This window comes from Bombyx mandarina, chromosome 08, assembly GCF_030267445.1.
Source record: "Bombyx mandarina strain Sakado chromosome 08, ASM3026744v2".
Lineage (NCBI taxonomy): Eukaryota > Metazoa > Arthropoda > Insecta > Lepidoptera > Bombycidae > Bombyx > Bombyx mandarina.
Genome location: NC_143215.1, coordinates 729,373 through 744,856, shown reverse-complemented (window position 1 = coordinate 744,856; position 15,484 = coordinate 729,373). Strand labels below are relative to the sequence as shown.

The 15,484-nt window shown below is 38.0% G+C and overlaps 1 protein-coding gene across 2 annotated transcripts in view; it reads right to left on the bottom strand.

The window, feature by feature from the left end:
• The window catches only part of LOC114244983 (metabotropic glutamate receptor 2), a 189,942-nt gene extending 176,983 nt beyond the window's left edge, over window positions 1–12,959 (bottom strand). For both annotated transcript variants that reach the window (XM_028176982.2, XM_089728980.1), the window contains exon 1: window positions 12,820–12,959. The gene's annotated coding sequence lies outside the window, so the exon portion shown is untranslated. The remainder of the gene's footprint in view (window positions 1–12,819) is intronic.
• Window positions 12,960–15,484: the final 2,525 nt, after the last annotated feature.

The following is a 15,484-nucleotide window of genomic DNA, read 5'->3' as shown; positions in this document are numbered from 1 at the left end:
AACTGATTTATGTAAATTACGAATGCACTTGACACATCTGTTCTATTTTATTCTATGGTCTTATTTAGTATTCATTCAGCGGCCAAAAGAACTGCACGCAGCTCATATTTACAGAACATTCTCGACTTGCAAAACAGAATCGGTGATTTAAAAAATTCACACCTTTGAAGAAAAAGTACTTTCACCGCAATGTAAGATGTGATGACGGAAGGCATTATACCTATATATCTTTAGGTAAATCAGAATTTACTTGAAATGATCTGTTGACAAAGTTTGATGTTATATCGTTAAATAAAACGGCACATCTCAGGTGTGTTTGCTTAACTCGCAAGCAAGGTGTCTTGTGAGTCTGCACCATTCATTTTTGTGTAACAATTGTGCGTTAAACATAAAAATACCGGGTATCTTTGAATAAAGTAAGCAATTTTTTTAATTTTTTTTATTGCTTAGATGGATGGACAAGCTCACAGCCCACCTGGTGTTAAGTGGTTACTGGAGCCCATAGACATCTACAACGTAAATGCGCCACCCACATCGAGATATAAGTTCTAAGATCTCAGAATAGTTACAACGGCTACCCCACCCTTCGAATCGAAACGCATTACTGCTTCACGGCGGAAATGGGCGGGGTGGTGGTACCTACCCGTACGGACTCCCAAGAGGTCTTAACACCAGTGATTACGCAAATTATAATTTTGCGGGTTTGATTTTTATTACACGATGTTATTCCTTCACCGTGGAAGTCAATCGTGAACATTTGTTGAGTACGTATTTCATTAGAAAAATTGGTACCCGCCTGCGGGATTCGAACACCGGTGCATCGCTACATACAAATGCACCGGACGTTTTATTCTCTAGGCCACAGCGACTTCAAATTGATATTGACCTTATTAAGTTCCTATAGGCCCCATCTCACGTTCTTACGGATCCATAAAATCCAATAGCCCTTGCATGAGACGCCTTCAGCTCTAACAACAGAAGCAGGTTTAGGGAGCCCGGTAGTCGTACCCGTCGAACTTGGCAGAGTTCGAAATGTAACCTAACCTAAACATAAGCTCGCTGAGTTTCTCGCCGGAACTTCTCAGCGGGTCGTGATTCCGATCTGGTAGTAGATTATTTCGCGAAGTTGTTAGGTTTCCTTCTGAGACGCTTGGGCAGCTGTTATCAAATCCGTCCCCTCCTGGCTGAGCCTTTGCTGGCCCACCTGCCCTGGTGAAACTGGAAAGTCCTCCGAGCCAACAATATACATACATCAATCATAACAAAAAGGCCCCATCAATAGCTTAATATACCAATAGTTTGTCAACCCATAATAATATATGTAAATAAAAAAAAAGCAATTCAAATAAGAATAGCAACAAAATTTAAGAGCTGCTTCAATATTTCTTTTAAGAAAAATAATTTTAGATCTTTCTCCTAAACTCGATTCAAGATATTTTTTATGAAAAACAAAATTGAAGCACGAATATCGAGTGTTGGGCTGATTTTAATGACACCATCAAATTAAGCAAACGAATCGATTAAATCACTCGCGAAAATTGACAATCGCTCGGCCGAAAATCGAATTTGTAAGGGCAGCTTGTAACTTTGAAAACTTATTAAAAAACGGAATTACAAGTCTGAAGGGCTAACATTTTTGATGAGTTTTACGAGCGATAACTTATTGACATTCGATATACTATCGCGACCTTTGAGGCATGAGGTTTTCATTCTTTTGATTTTGAATGGATTGGCACACTTCTACATAGACACGACTGATATTATATAGGCACATTACGACAACAATGTGAGTAGAGATATTACTCAAAGATGCATTTAGGCAATGTCGATAAAACGGGGATTCCCCTGGCTTCTCAGGGAAATCCCCGTTTGCATCCCCTGTTTGCAGGACCCGTCGCTTACATCCAGCAAGTTTAAGTAGATTTATTGTTTAAATGGGCGAGCGAACGAACAAACGTACAGTCCACCTGATAGGAAGTGGCTACCGGAGTCCATGGACTTTACACCGTGAATGGCGCCACCCACGTTGAGACTGGAGTGCTCTTGAGACACAATCAACAGTGCGCTTCCAGAGATCTTTTTTGTCACGTATCATCCGGATTTGGAATAAGCTCCCCTCCACGGTGCTTCCCGAGTGCTATGACATATCCTTCTTCAAACGAGGCTTGTGGAGAGTACTTAACGGTAGGCAGCGGCTTGGCTCTGCCCCTGGCATTACTGAAGTCCATGGGCGACGGTAACCACTCACCATCAGGCAGGCCGTATGCTACACGGGGAATAAAAAAAAATGGATTCTTTGTGTCCAAATTTAAATCATTAAAGAGATAGAAAGGACACATTGCTTGCAACAATAAATATGAGTTCTAGAAACGGGTGCTTACTACAGTATAAAATCTTTCAATCAGGACAAGATGTTTGACTTTCAAAGTATTTTATTTTTAGAACGGCCGTCCTGTTTTCAATGGACTGTACAAGACGAATTTGTTGGGAAAATTATACTTTTTTTTTTGGAAGAAATTAGAAATCCGGTAAAGAAGGGCTCACGGGATTAAGAATACGCAATTATGAAATTGATAAAAAACGGAAATATTGATAGATAGCGGGTACACATTTACACATAGTTGAATATACATACAGGTAAAGTGTAAATACTAGGACATAATGGGTGGAATAGCCGTTACTACAATCAAAAACATTGTTTTTATTGCTTAGACTTGGACGAGCTCACGGCTCACCCGGTGTTAAGTAGTTACCGGAGCCCATAGACATCTACAACGGAAATGCCACCACCTACCTTTAGATATAACTTCTAAGGTCTCAGTATAGTTACAACAGCTGCCCCACCCTTCAAATCGAAACGCATTACTGCTTCACGGCAGAAATAGGCCGGGTGGTGGTACCTACCCGTGCGGACTCCCAAGAGGTCGCACTACCAGTAATTACACAAATTATAATTTTGCGGGTTTGATTTTTATTACACGATGTTATTCCTTCACCGTGGAAGTCAATTGTGAACATTTGTTAAGTACGTATTTCATTAGAAAAATTGGTACTTATCAGCGGGATTCTAACACCGGTGCATCGCTAGATACGAATACACCGGACGTCATAACCTATAGGCCACGACGACTATGACTTTTTACTGGTGGCAGGACCTCTTGTGAGTGCGGACGGGTTGGTACCACCACCCTGCCTATTTCTACCGTGAAGCCGTAATGCGTTTCGGTTTGAAGGGTGGGGTTGCCGTTGTAACTATACTGAAAACTTAGAACTTATATCAGCTCAATGTGGGTGGCGCATTTACGTTGTAGATGTCTATGGGCTCCAGCAACCACTTAACACCAGGTGGGCTGTGATTTCATCCAACCATCTAAGCAATAAAAAAAAAGATGCTAATTAATACTAATTAATAATTAATCCTTCGGTCCAGTGTCAAATTGAACCGTGGATTTATAACTACTTAACAACTGATGGGCTGTACCCGTAGGTATACTGGTTTGCCCATTTTCTCCCTAAGATCGTTAATAATCAATCACTGCATCTTATGAATCAACTACGATATTGTTAATAATCTTTTTTAGCTGTTGCTATCTATATATTTATTTAACGTGGATACTTTAATTGTTTAAGCAAAAGTAGTAAAAAGCACATGGTTCAAATGTCAGAGGCATATACAAAATGTTTGCTCACAATTTACGAGATATTCTTCGAAGCTTAAAGCCCTTAAACACACTCGAGGCCTTAAACACAGTAATAAAAGCTCAAAGGTAATATTTTAGGTTGTAAATCGAAAGCTCTACAACTGGTCATGTTTTGTTGTTTTTTATGTGTTTAATTCAAAATAAGAGTTTTCCTAGTAAATTCTTCGTCTACTCGATACCAATGATATAACGATTCCAGCAACACCAATAATTTTATAGCAACCCCCAATAATTTTCCGATCTCATCTCATATTTATTCGCCGCGTGTCTTAAGGAGCAGCCAAAAAAGATTAGTATTCCATCGGTGTCTTCGCGAAATAAGTTAAGTTTTACAAAGGACGACGGACGATGTTTTGATGATTTGTAAGTTTACTGTTCTGTTTTTCTTGAAAATGATATTTTTTTTAATTTGAAGATATTGTTTAATTTTAGTATTGTTTTCTATTCTTCTCCAATCATGTACACCTAGCATCACGACAGTCATTATTCATTACTTTGCGACAGTCGCAAGATTTCTATGCAGGGAAACATTTTGAGAAACGCCAACTGCTTGATATTAACTCTCCTTAGGCGCTTTTTCTTCTTCTTAAGCTCTTCCCCGAGAAATTAATTCTAAAAAACCAGATAAAGACAGGTGATGACGAAGTATGAACAGATCAGGGTGACAGTGTTTGTTGAACTATGTCTTCTTCTGATGGACTCAATTAGAGTAAAGTTAATCTTAGTTGTATGGATAAATGCAGCAGTGGGTACCGCTATTGATAATGAAGGATGCCAGAAGATAAGCAGCGTCAATACGACTAACATTATCATTAACAAAAATTTTCACTCTTAAATTGAATTAGATTTAAGAGCCAGTAAGACTTAAAAAGTAAAATGGTATGGTAGTGGTCCAGTAAAATGGTTTGGAACTATTCAAACTGCGGTTAAACTACGTTGAAAAATAAAAAATTCAACAATTTTGTCCGATGTTCAAAACTAAGATTAGCCCTAACACAAAGGTTGCCCTCGCGAGACCAACTTCAATTTGGCTTTACATTAACGTGGTGAAGTTTCAGGATATAGTATACTTTGTATTTTCTAGCTTATAGCTTATCGCGATGAAGCAAATATGTATACTTTATTGGCCAGTTAATGACTAACTGTCATAGCTGTCTTAAGACGTCGCACTGAATCCGTCACCCTAGTCCTTCTGAAGAAGACCTAACAGTTTAAGAGTAGCTAGTACCCAAATGTATCTATTACTGAATTGGATCGACCGGGGTGACAAAATCAGTTTGGTTTCACGTCGAACTCTTCGACTTCCTGTAGTTCCTGACGAGGTCGAGGCCTAAATCGTCGTGAAGGTCGACGAAGATTACAAACCAGGGCGCTCCGATGGCTGTCATGCCAAATTTAGATTGTAGATGCTATTTACCTAGGTGTGGACTACGAATTCGTCAATATGTTTCGCAAGTTTCAAAGTGCTCTCCGCATCTGATAGAATCAGCAGGCGGTTTGTTCAGTCGCTTGCATTGGCTGGTATTTGCAACGTATCGCCGTGATATACCTATCGATTGAATGTCACCATTGTAATAGCGATGACAATAAGACGCAAAATATATTGTAATATATATGGGCGCAAACGCCACTGTTGGCAATAATTAACATAATAATATATAGTTTAGTTTATTATATGTTAATATTTATTTATTATTAGCAACAAAACTGTTATTCTACCATATTTAATAATTAGCAGACACTGTTTTGATGTGAAAATGTTCAGAATATGTTTAATGTTTATATTATTGTTTAAAAACACAAATGACTGTATAAATGATTAAATATGAATAAAGCATAAATATTAATAATAATTTATATTATAATTAACAGTACTAATAATTTAATTAAGTATTGTAATTGTTATGCAATGATGTTGTTGGCGCCATCTATTATTAGGCTGTTAGTTGTTAGTTATGTTAGTTAATATTGCTTAAAAGTAATTCATGTACAGTAAATTAAATGTGAGTCATGTAAAATCACTAAAATATGTATTTTGAATATTAAGCTATGTTTTGTGAATTGTTTCGCAGTAATTACATTTGTTTGTATAAAAGAAGTTGTAGTTGCTATAACCATCACAAAATGGCTAATTGTGTAAAAACCACTGAATAACTCAGGCGTGGCTTTTTGTTGTAAACAAGTAATGTTAAAGTTTTATAGAATTGTATTGTATTTTCATTGTAAAAGAACTTATGTGTGTAAATCCTGGCTTAACGCCGACATATATAATCGCAACCTGCTTCGTCTGAAGAGAACAACCTTAAATCCTCGTCGCTCAAACAGGATCAATCTAATGTAAGCCAGCGTGATGGAGCACGAGAAAGAACTTATCTGTATGTTGATCAACAACCATCGAGCCAGGAACAGGAGGAAGAGTTAGGTTCAGCTCCAGCCTCTGCAGATGGTGCTCTCTTGGCGACATAGTCCAGGGCGCTCGGACAGATCAAAATATCATGGTTTATCGGTGTATCGCGTCGACTCAGCAGGCTAGTCCTAGTTCAATATTAAAAATACCATACTATCCGGAACCCTTTTCCAAAAGGTACAGAGCATTTTCAGAGGTAATTTCTGCCCCGTAATAGCTTTACATTTATACATTTCAATAACATCGTGTAATAAAAATCAAACCCGCAAAATTATAATTTGCGTAATCACTGGTGGTAGGACCTCTTGGGAGTCCGCACGGGTAGGTACCACCACCCCGCCTATTTTCGCCGTGAAGCAGTAATGCGTTTCGGTTCGAAGGGTGGGGTAGTCGTTGTAACTATACTGAGATCATAGAACTTATATCTCGAGGTGGGTGGCGCATTTACGTTGTAGATGTCTATGGGCTCCAGTAACCACTTAACACCAGGTGGGCTGTGAGCTCGTCCATCCATCTAAGCAAGCAATAAAAAAAAGGCCTAACTGTACTTCTAGCATTGCAAGTGTTCACAGACCGCGTTAACTGTTTAAAATTTGGTGGGCTGGAAGCTTGTCTCGTTGTGGCGGGCTTGGGGGAGGCGTATGTCCAGCATTTGTTTTAAAGATGATGATCAACGTATATTAGCTTAAAGATAATCCAATTTTGGCAACAATAATTAATAATATACAATAGGTAAATGTGCAAGAAATAGGTAAATAAACGCTTATAATGCTAAACTACTTACTACAAGTCAACCCCGGCCCGCTTTGTTGGCTGATATTTAATTTGACATTGATCCGATCTGCTAATAAATAAACACGATCGCTTGCCCATTTGAAACTTTCCTGAAAATATCATCAAATTCGCTCTAGCTATTTCGGATTTGTACACACATCTACTTTTATTATTCTTGTGAATTTGAATTAATGGAATGTGACATAAGTAATAGATACCATCAATGATTCAGGTATTATACCTAGTCAGGTCATAAGTATTGTCACACAGTAAAAACTTTTCTTTTAGAATGCTGGCCACAAAAAAGTTTATTGAATTCGAATTTCGAATTGTTCATGAAAATAAAAAATGTATACTTTTAGAATTTTACTCATTTTTAAATATGGAGTGGACGTTTAAAGAAGACCGTGTTGCAGTTATTGCGTTGCATCGTTGCGGTTACGAGCCAATTCAAATTTTTAACATACTGAAAAATTTGAATATAACCAAAAGATTCGTTTATCGTACCATCAAACGATACAATGAAGACTCTAGTGTAGATGACAGGTCAAGAAGTGGTCGCCCTCGGTCTGTTAGGACTCTAGCAGTGATAAAAGCTGTGAAGGCGCGAATTCAAAGAAATCCCAAACGTAAGCAGAAACTGTTGGCCCTTCAGATGGGGTTAAGCAGTACAACGGTGAAAAGGGTGTTAAATGAAGGCTTAGGGCTTTGGGCATGTCGAAGAAAAACAGGACATCGTTTGAATGCGCGTCTAATGGACCTGAGACTGAAGAGATGCCGCGCTTTGTTGAAGCGGTACGCGGGAAAAAAATATCGGGAAATTCTTTTTTCGGATGAAAAAATGTTTACCGTAGAAGAGAGCTACAACAAACAAAATGATAAGGTGTACGCACACAGTAGTGAAGAAGCGAGCAACCGAATTCCGCGTGTCCAACGAGGTCATTTTCCATCCTCGCTCATGGTATGGTTGGGAGTTTCTTATTGGGGCTTAACAGAGGTACATTTTTGTGAGAAAGGTGTAAAAACGAATGCAGTTGTGTATCAAAATACAGTCCTGACGAATCTTGTGGAGCCTGTTTCTCATACCATGTTCAATAACAGGCACTGGGTATTCCAACAAGATTCGGCGCCAGCTCATAGAGCGAAGAGCACACAAGACTGGCTGGCGGCGCGTGAAATCGACTTCATCCGGCACGAAGACTGGCCCTCCTCCAGTCCAGATTTGAATCCGTTAGATTACAAGATATGGCAACACTTGGAGGAAAAGGCGTGTTCAAAGCCTCATCCCAATTTGGAGTCACTCAAGACATCCTTGATTAAGGCAGCCGCCGATATTGACATGGACCTCGTTCGTGCTGCGATAGACGACTGGCCGCGCAGATTGAAGGCCTGTATTCAAAATCACGGAGGTCATTTTGAATAAACTTTAGTGTCATAAGAATCTATGTTTTGTTAAGTTCATTTTGGTATATGAATGGTTACATAATGAATAAACTTGTTTCAATTATTTTACATTAAACATGTGACAGAATTTATGACCTGACTAGCTATATAATTTTTTTTTTTATTGCCTTTGTAGGCAGACTAGCGTACGGCCCACCTGATGGTAAGTGGTTACCGTCGCCCATGGACTTCAGCAATGCCAGGAGCAGAGCCAAGCCGCTGCCTACCGCTTAATACTATCCATCAGCCTCGTTTGAAGAAGGACATGTCATAGCGCTCGGGAAACACCGTGGAGGGGAGCTCATTCCATAGCCGGATGGTACGTGGCAAAAAATACCTCTGGAAACGCACTGTGGATGACCGCAGTGGCTCCAGGTAGTATGGATGAACTCTTCTCCGGTGGCGGGCGGTGCGATGGTAAAAACGAGACGTTTGTATCATCTCGAACAATTCCTCAGAGTACTCCCCATGGAACATGCGATACAAAATACAGAGGGAACCGAAGTCCCTCCGCAGACCCAGAGGCTCCAAACGATCCGTGAGAATGGGATTATCGACAATCCGAACGGCTCTCTTCTGTATGGAGTTAAATGGAAGAAGCTGGTATTTGGGAGCCCCGATCAGAGATGGGAGCAGTACTCCACGCGAGGCCGGACTGGTGCTTTATAGAGCAAAAATCTTTGTCCAGGCGTGAAGTACCGCTTCGTTCTGTTGAGGACTTCCAGCATTTTGGACGCCAACTTAGCTTTGTCTTCCAAATGACTCCGAAATTGGACATCGCTCGAAATGTCGACCCCAAGTATCCCGATACTCTCGGAAGGTTGCAGGGATACTCCTTGGAATTGCGGCGCCATGACAAAGGGGTCATTTTTCGCAATCTTCTTATATATTACAATATTACGAAATATGATTTAATTTTAAAATTCATCATAAATCCACAGCAATATGAACGTTGTCGAGATCACCCTGAGGATACACTTTTATCACATGAACAACGCTAGCAATGAGCATACAATACCAATAATCGTATTTGAATGTTCAAATTTGAAAAGCAGAGTTAATATTGTCGTTCAATTTGATGGCCAAATTAGTTTATATTGCCTCACTGCAGATGTCCGGATTATCCGGAAACTAATGTAGCCCTAGCTATTACAGTTTCTAGATTGGGGGATATTTTCCGGAGGCCTTGTAAAACTTTATGGCGCTCACGACAATGAAACCAAATTTAAGGTATCCATGGTCACTTCGTAGACACAATGTGTTTTATTAGCGAGAAAATCGGCACGTGCCTCGGCCATGGAAAACGGGAAAACTGGCCTTTTACCTCTTAGACGGACGATTACACATTTTAGGTCTTTTCTCTTGACCTCAGTTGTTGTAGTGGTGACCTCAGTGAAAGTATTTTTTCACGAACCTTTCAAATTAATATCCATTGTTGGTTTATTGGACTCGTGAAGTCTCGACCAAATACGCCTTTATCGATTCCGAAGAGGTTTGCTTTAATCCATCGTTTTATTTTGGATGGTATTTCATTAATTTGAAAGCTATTGATTTTAACATATGTGTTTTACTAATTGAAGTCTCACTGTCGATGGTTTGTTTGGGAATCGTTGTTTAAGCAGTAAGTAATTTGACCTTATGGTTGAGATGGGAAAGGCTACCAGAGACATTGTCAAGGTTATTGACACTAAATTGCCGAGTAATACATAAGACAAGCTCTAAAAAATTATTCATGTTATAAAAACGCAATCAAGAACAAAAACCTCGAAATTCGAAGAAAAATGTAATATCTTTAACAGAATGAAGATTTGAACCGCTTCTTTAATTTCGTTCTTAAGAAAGACTTCATTAAATTTTGCAAATTAAATGTTTTTTTTCAGCTTCCAATTTTTCGTAAGACGTTTAATAATTGAACACATTTTACTGTAGAATAGGGAATCCTGAAATTGATAATTTTGGGGTAATATGAGCTTAGATGAGCACGTGAATGCCTCCAGCTTCATTGAACATGGATTGAAAGATCAAACATATTGAAATGAACGGACGAACCAAGGCATATTCGAGTGACTATGAGTAAACGTACAAAATACATCGTAGCAAGAGCCAAAATAAATTGTACTAGATGATTTTTTTTTTCTTCGGGTTGAGGGCCGAACCTCCTACGAGGTCCCCGCGCAAGAGGGGCGCGCGGGGTATGTGAGACTCAACGATCTGCATGGTGACTAGATGATGACCCAGCTTTACTCGGTTTTTTTTTTTTTGATAACGCCATCTTGTTGTGTCTTTAAAGCGGTTAGTTGCCCTCAATTAAGAAAAATAGTATTATTATTCGCCATTAGATGTCGGGAAGAATTGATTATTGAAAACACGAATAAAACAACATTTTCTGAAAATAAATCGTAGCTAGATCGATTTATCGCCCCCGAAATCCCCTGTATACTAAATTTTATGAAAATCGTTGGAGCCGTTTCCAAGATTCAGATTATATAAGTATACATATATATTCATATACAAAAATTGCTCGTTTAAAGGTATATAAGATACTAAGCTTAGATCATCGACCGGCTACGAGCTAGCTTTAAGCACGTACAGGTACAAGTTAAATCCCAAGATGAGTTATGTATATTTTAATAGATTAAGTTCGTGATTGATTAAGATCAAGTTACGAGGGCGCTCCGCAAGCTCGGGGGTAGCTTTAATAAGGCGAGGATGATCAAGAATAATATGAGATTATAATTACCTAGATAATGTAATTTTTTCAAACGCGCACCAGACAACTGTTGTGAATCAGTTGAATGATGTGTAATTTGTGGTTGAACACGACTTGCCCAAGGCTATTTATGGAGCACATTACACGTGGTGCGGACCATTTGTTATTTATCTATAACAATATTGGTGCCGTGTGTATCCTTTGTTGGTAGACCAAAATAAATGCAAAAAAAAAGTTACACGATTTTGAGCTTGGATATTTAGCTAGGTTTTTTAATGATGCTAAATAAGAAAATGTAGGCACATCTTGCATGCTGTTAAGCAGTTATCTGATTCCGTAAATACTAACGTGGAAGCCGCTACCCGCTGTGAGGCTTGAGGTTCAAGTTTCGATTGTATTTTACATCACCTGTTCCATCCTTGAAAATGTAAAGCTATATATATATAAAGAGTACTTCGTGCCAAAAATGCAAAAGTTTCCATGGACTCCAGTAAGCACTCACCAATCGAGTTGACGTGAGCTTTATCACCCATGTAGTGTATTAAAGATAATGAAAATCATGCTCAGTATTATTTAAAAAATCGATTCTACGTTCAGTCATGTCTTCATTCCTCTAATGGTTATTATCTGATAGATAGATGGGTGACCGGATGACGGTACATTTGGTATTTGTTGTGAGAGCCCATAGACATCACAACATGTATGCCACTCACTACTCGCCTTGGCTCGGAGTCTGTACTCTATTTGTACCGACCTCCGTTTTGTGTATTTTTGGAACTCTTAACACAGAACATGATGCCTACGCAAAGTTGTAAGAAACATTAAGGTTTTTTTTGTCAGATTAAACGGTCAATGTAATGAAAATAATGGCGATGTAGTTGCAAACTTCTATTTTGCAATATAGTCAAGTGTAGATAAACGATCTCTGGGTCAACTTGGTCAATTGGTTAATGAAGTGCGTAGACATTACAACGTGAATACCTCCATCTATATTGAGGCATGAGGTCGAAAGTCTCAATTATGTATTACAACGGCTGTCCCACTTTTCAGATCAGGATGCATGACTGCTTTGCGGTCGAAATAGACAGAGTGGTGTCGACTATCTTACAATAAGCCCTATCTCCGTAAAAAATGAGAATTATAAAAGACAACGATTCTAATTTCACTACTACATATTACTTCTTTATATTTAGAAATCTTCAATTATAAATAGTTACTCATAATGTTCTCTGTAATATTTTAGTATATTTACGATAACAGTCCAGACATGGGAGTTGATGGTATGTTTGGCATAGCTATAGTTGGCAAAAAAGTTTGTACAAAACAATAAAATATATTATAACCGGATATAAAGAGTTCACGTCTTGTACATATATCTCTCAGAAATTATAAAAATAATTGATCACGCCCCGTCTCAAACCGGAGACTACGTGCCTGACAGAAGGCATAGTGAAACGAGGCCATTTGAAGCTACAAAACAAAAAATAAGATATTTCTTGCTAAGTATCTCCCGCGTTTCCCTTTTTTGTTATATTGGAAATACACAATAATTGTGTTTTATGTATCTCCTATAAAGATCGATCTATGCGATTATATATACACATTGTTTGCATTCGGTCTTAAAAAATACGAATTTGATGCTTGATAAATTTTATAATCTGAAAATAATTATCCCTTATTATGTACTTACATATTTATCGTACTCTTCAAACTTGATTATTCAACGAACATAAAACAATTTAATAACAATTTATACATAATAATATTAAAGTTGAAAAACTTACCTTTCGTTGTTTCACAAGATAACAATTCACGAATCTCACTTTCAGGAAAAATACGCATTAAAAAAATTATCCCGTAAAGTTTTCAGGTTTAGGTTTCCGCAAGCTACTAGGGATGAGGGAGGGGACTGAGCTGTGTGCACCGCGCCGCGTCCGGAACGCTACTGGTTCTAAGGGATGAATATAAGGGAGGTTACACTGCGCCTGTACTGATATATAAGCCTCTTGACGGACCACTCTCGATGCTAATATCTTCGCGCTGATAAGAATGTGGTTCGAGAAATAAAGTTGTTTATTTTAACATAAAGCTTTTTTTTTTTTTGATCGTTTTGTATAATATCAGTGTAGCTCATGGCTTTTACGGTCTCTTCCCGATGACTTATTTCTATATCTATGGCGAAATTAGCGTGACGATTTCTGTACGCTTCCGGAAATAATAGGTATCAAGTATGCCGTGAACCGATCTAGTCATTTACAGTAATTACAAAAAAGGTTAGAAATCGGCAACCCACTGCGTTACATACAACAACTGTATTACGCTATCTTTTTTATTGCTTTTATGGGTGGACGAGCTCACAACCCACCTGATATTAAGTTGTTACTGGAACCCATAGACATCCATAACGTAAATGCGCCACCCACCTTGAGATATAAGTTCTAAGGTCTCAAGTATAGTTACAACGACTGCCCCACCCTTCAAACCGGAACGCATTACTGCTTCACGGCAGAAATAGGCAGGGTGGTGGTACCTACCTGTGCGGACTCACAAGAGGTCCTACCACCAGAAAAAAATCTATCACTTATCTGAGGCCGTCAGCGCAAAAGTGGCCTAACCCACAATTTTTCATAATCATGTTTATGATTATGTAATATAATTATATTTATTTAAAATATAATAAATTTTGATGCAAAACCGGCCTATCCATAATTTCACCTATACATAACAGATGGCTTTGTAAACATTACTTTTGTGAGTATTGTTTTTTTGCCTACTCAAATTCAAAATTCATGAAAACTTAAACCTCATTGCTCCATAATAACTATAGTAAGCTTAGGCCACTTTTGCGCTGACGGCCTCATTTGTGACAAAAATCTATCACTATCTCTTATATGTGACTCTAATTAGCCTGTTGTGTCCTGTATAACCCTGGGGGTGGTTTCAGCGAATATAAACACAGTGGATACGTAGATTGGCCGATCCGTTCGTGCTAATAAAGGTAATCCGAGGAATATTTCTCGAAATGTGCTTAAGCTAAAAAGGGCCGTAAGGATTACACGTCGGGAACGCGAAAAGATTTAAGTCGGGGCATTAAAATGAATATTTTTGTTTCGCGTTGGCGTCTTTAAGTAACTCTTGTTATGAAGCGGCTGGAGAGATCTATTTTTAGTTTTAAGTGATGTACTAACAGAATGAGTTCTGGTTACTTTAATAAATAAATATATTAATTTTGAATTGAATTGAATTTAATAGCCTTTTATTCAGATCCATATTACAATTATATGACTAAATATAATATATAGAAAACTTAAATTTTATGGAAGCCTTAATCTAGTCTATTATTTGATTTTTTCTTATTTTCTGCAGATCTGTTTGCCAATCGACAAAGGCCTTCTCCAACCTTTTCCACTCATGTCTTTCTTGAGCTGTTCTATGTGACGCCTGCCACTTGTTGTATGTACGACGACATAAATATATTAATTAGTATTAGAGGTCCCTCAGTAGTCGAAATTCGACCATAATTAATTGGAATTATAAGTTTGTACACTATTATGATTGTATTTTATACTTCTATAATCACAAATTTCGCCAAGACTACACTATAAAAATATTAACAAAGACAAAAAATATTTAATCTATTCTCAATTTGACAACAGACGTCAAGAACAAAAGTTTGACAATAAATAGAATGCATGCGTGTGTGCGTCAAATACATGGTATCTAGTGTGTGTAATATTTTCTTTATTGATTTAATGTATATTTTATGCATTATTTTAAAAAAATATTAGCATTGTTCGATAATACAAATTCACATAAATACGATGGTAATACCTACCCATGTAGGCCTACAATAGTAAAAGCACTCTTTTTAATATTTCAAAATTTCATTCATTGAATATTGCTACGTCGGTAAGAGTAACGCCATCTATCGCTGAATAGCCGAACGAATATCGAAGGATCTAGTAACATCTAGAACTCTCGAGAAGTATAACGCCATCTATTGTCAGATAGCGGAAACACACATCGAATGTACTCGACTTGTGATTATTGTTCTCGACGATTCTAGGGATGTAATATCGATTATATAAATGTTGCAGAGATGGCACGCAGTTGTTAATCCGAACTACTCGAAGCGAAACAGCGAACGGATCACCTGAAGCGAAGCGGAAGAAGCGAATTGAGAATTTTAAAGTGTTCTGTGTGTGTTCTAAGTGATAAATACAGTTTTAAGTTGTACTCAGGTGGAACATTTATTTATCCCGAACCCCAGCGCGTAACAATATTAAATATCTTTCACAAATATAATATATTGACTCTATCCAGGAATCGAATATGTCCCGTCGCACGGAAAGGAAATTATCATTTGACTGGCGAGTCGATCGAAATTTACTCTATGACCTTATTAGTATTAACAAGACGTCTAATGTTTTGGCCGTGTCTTATTAACTC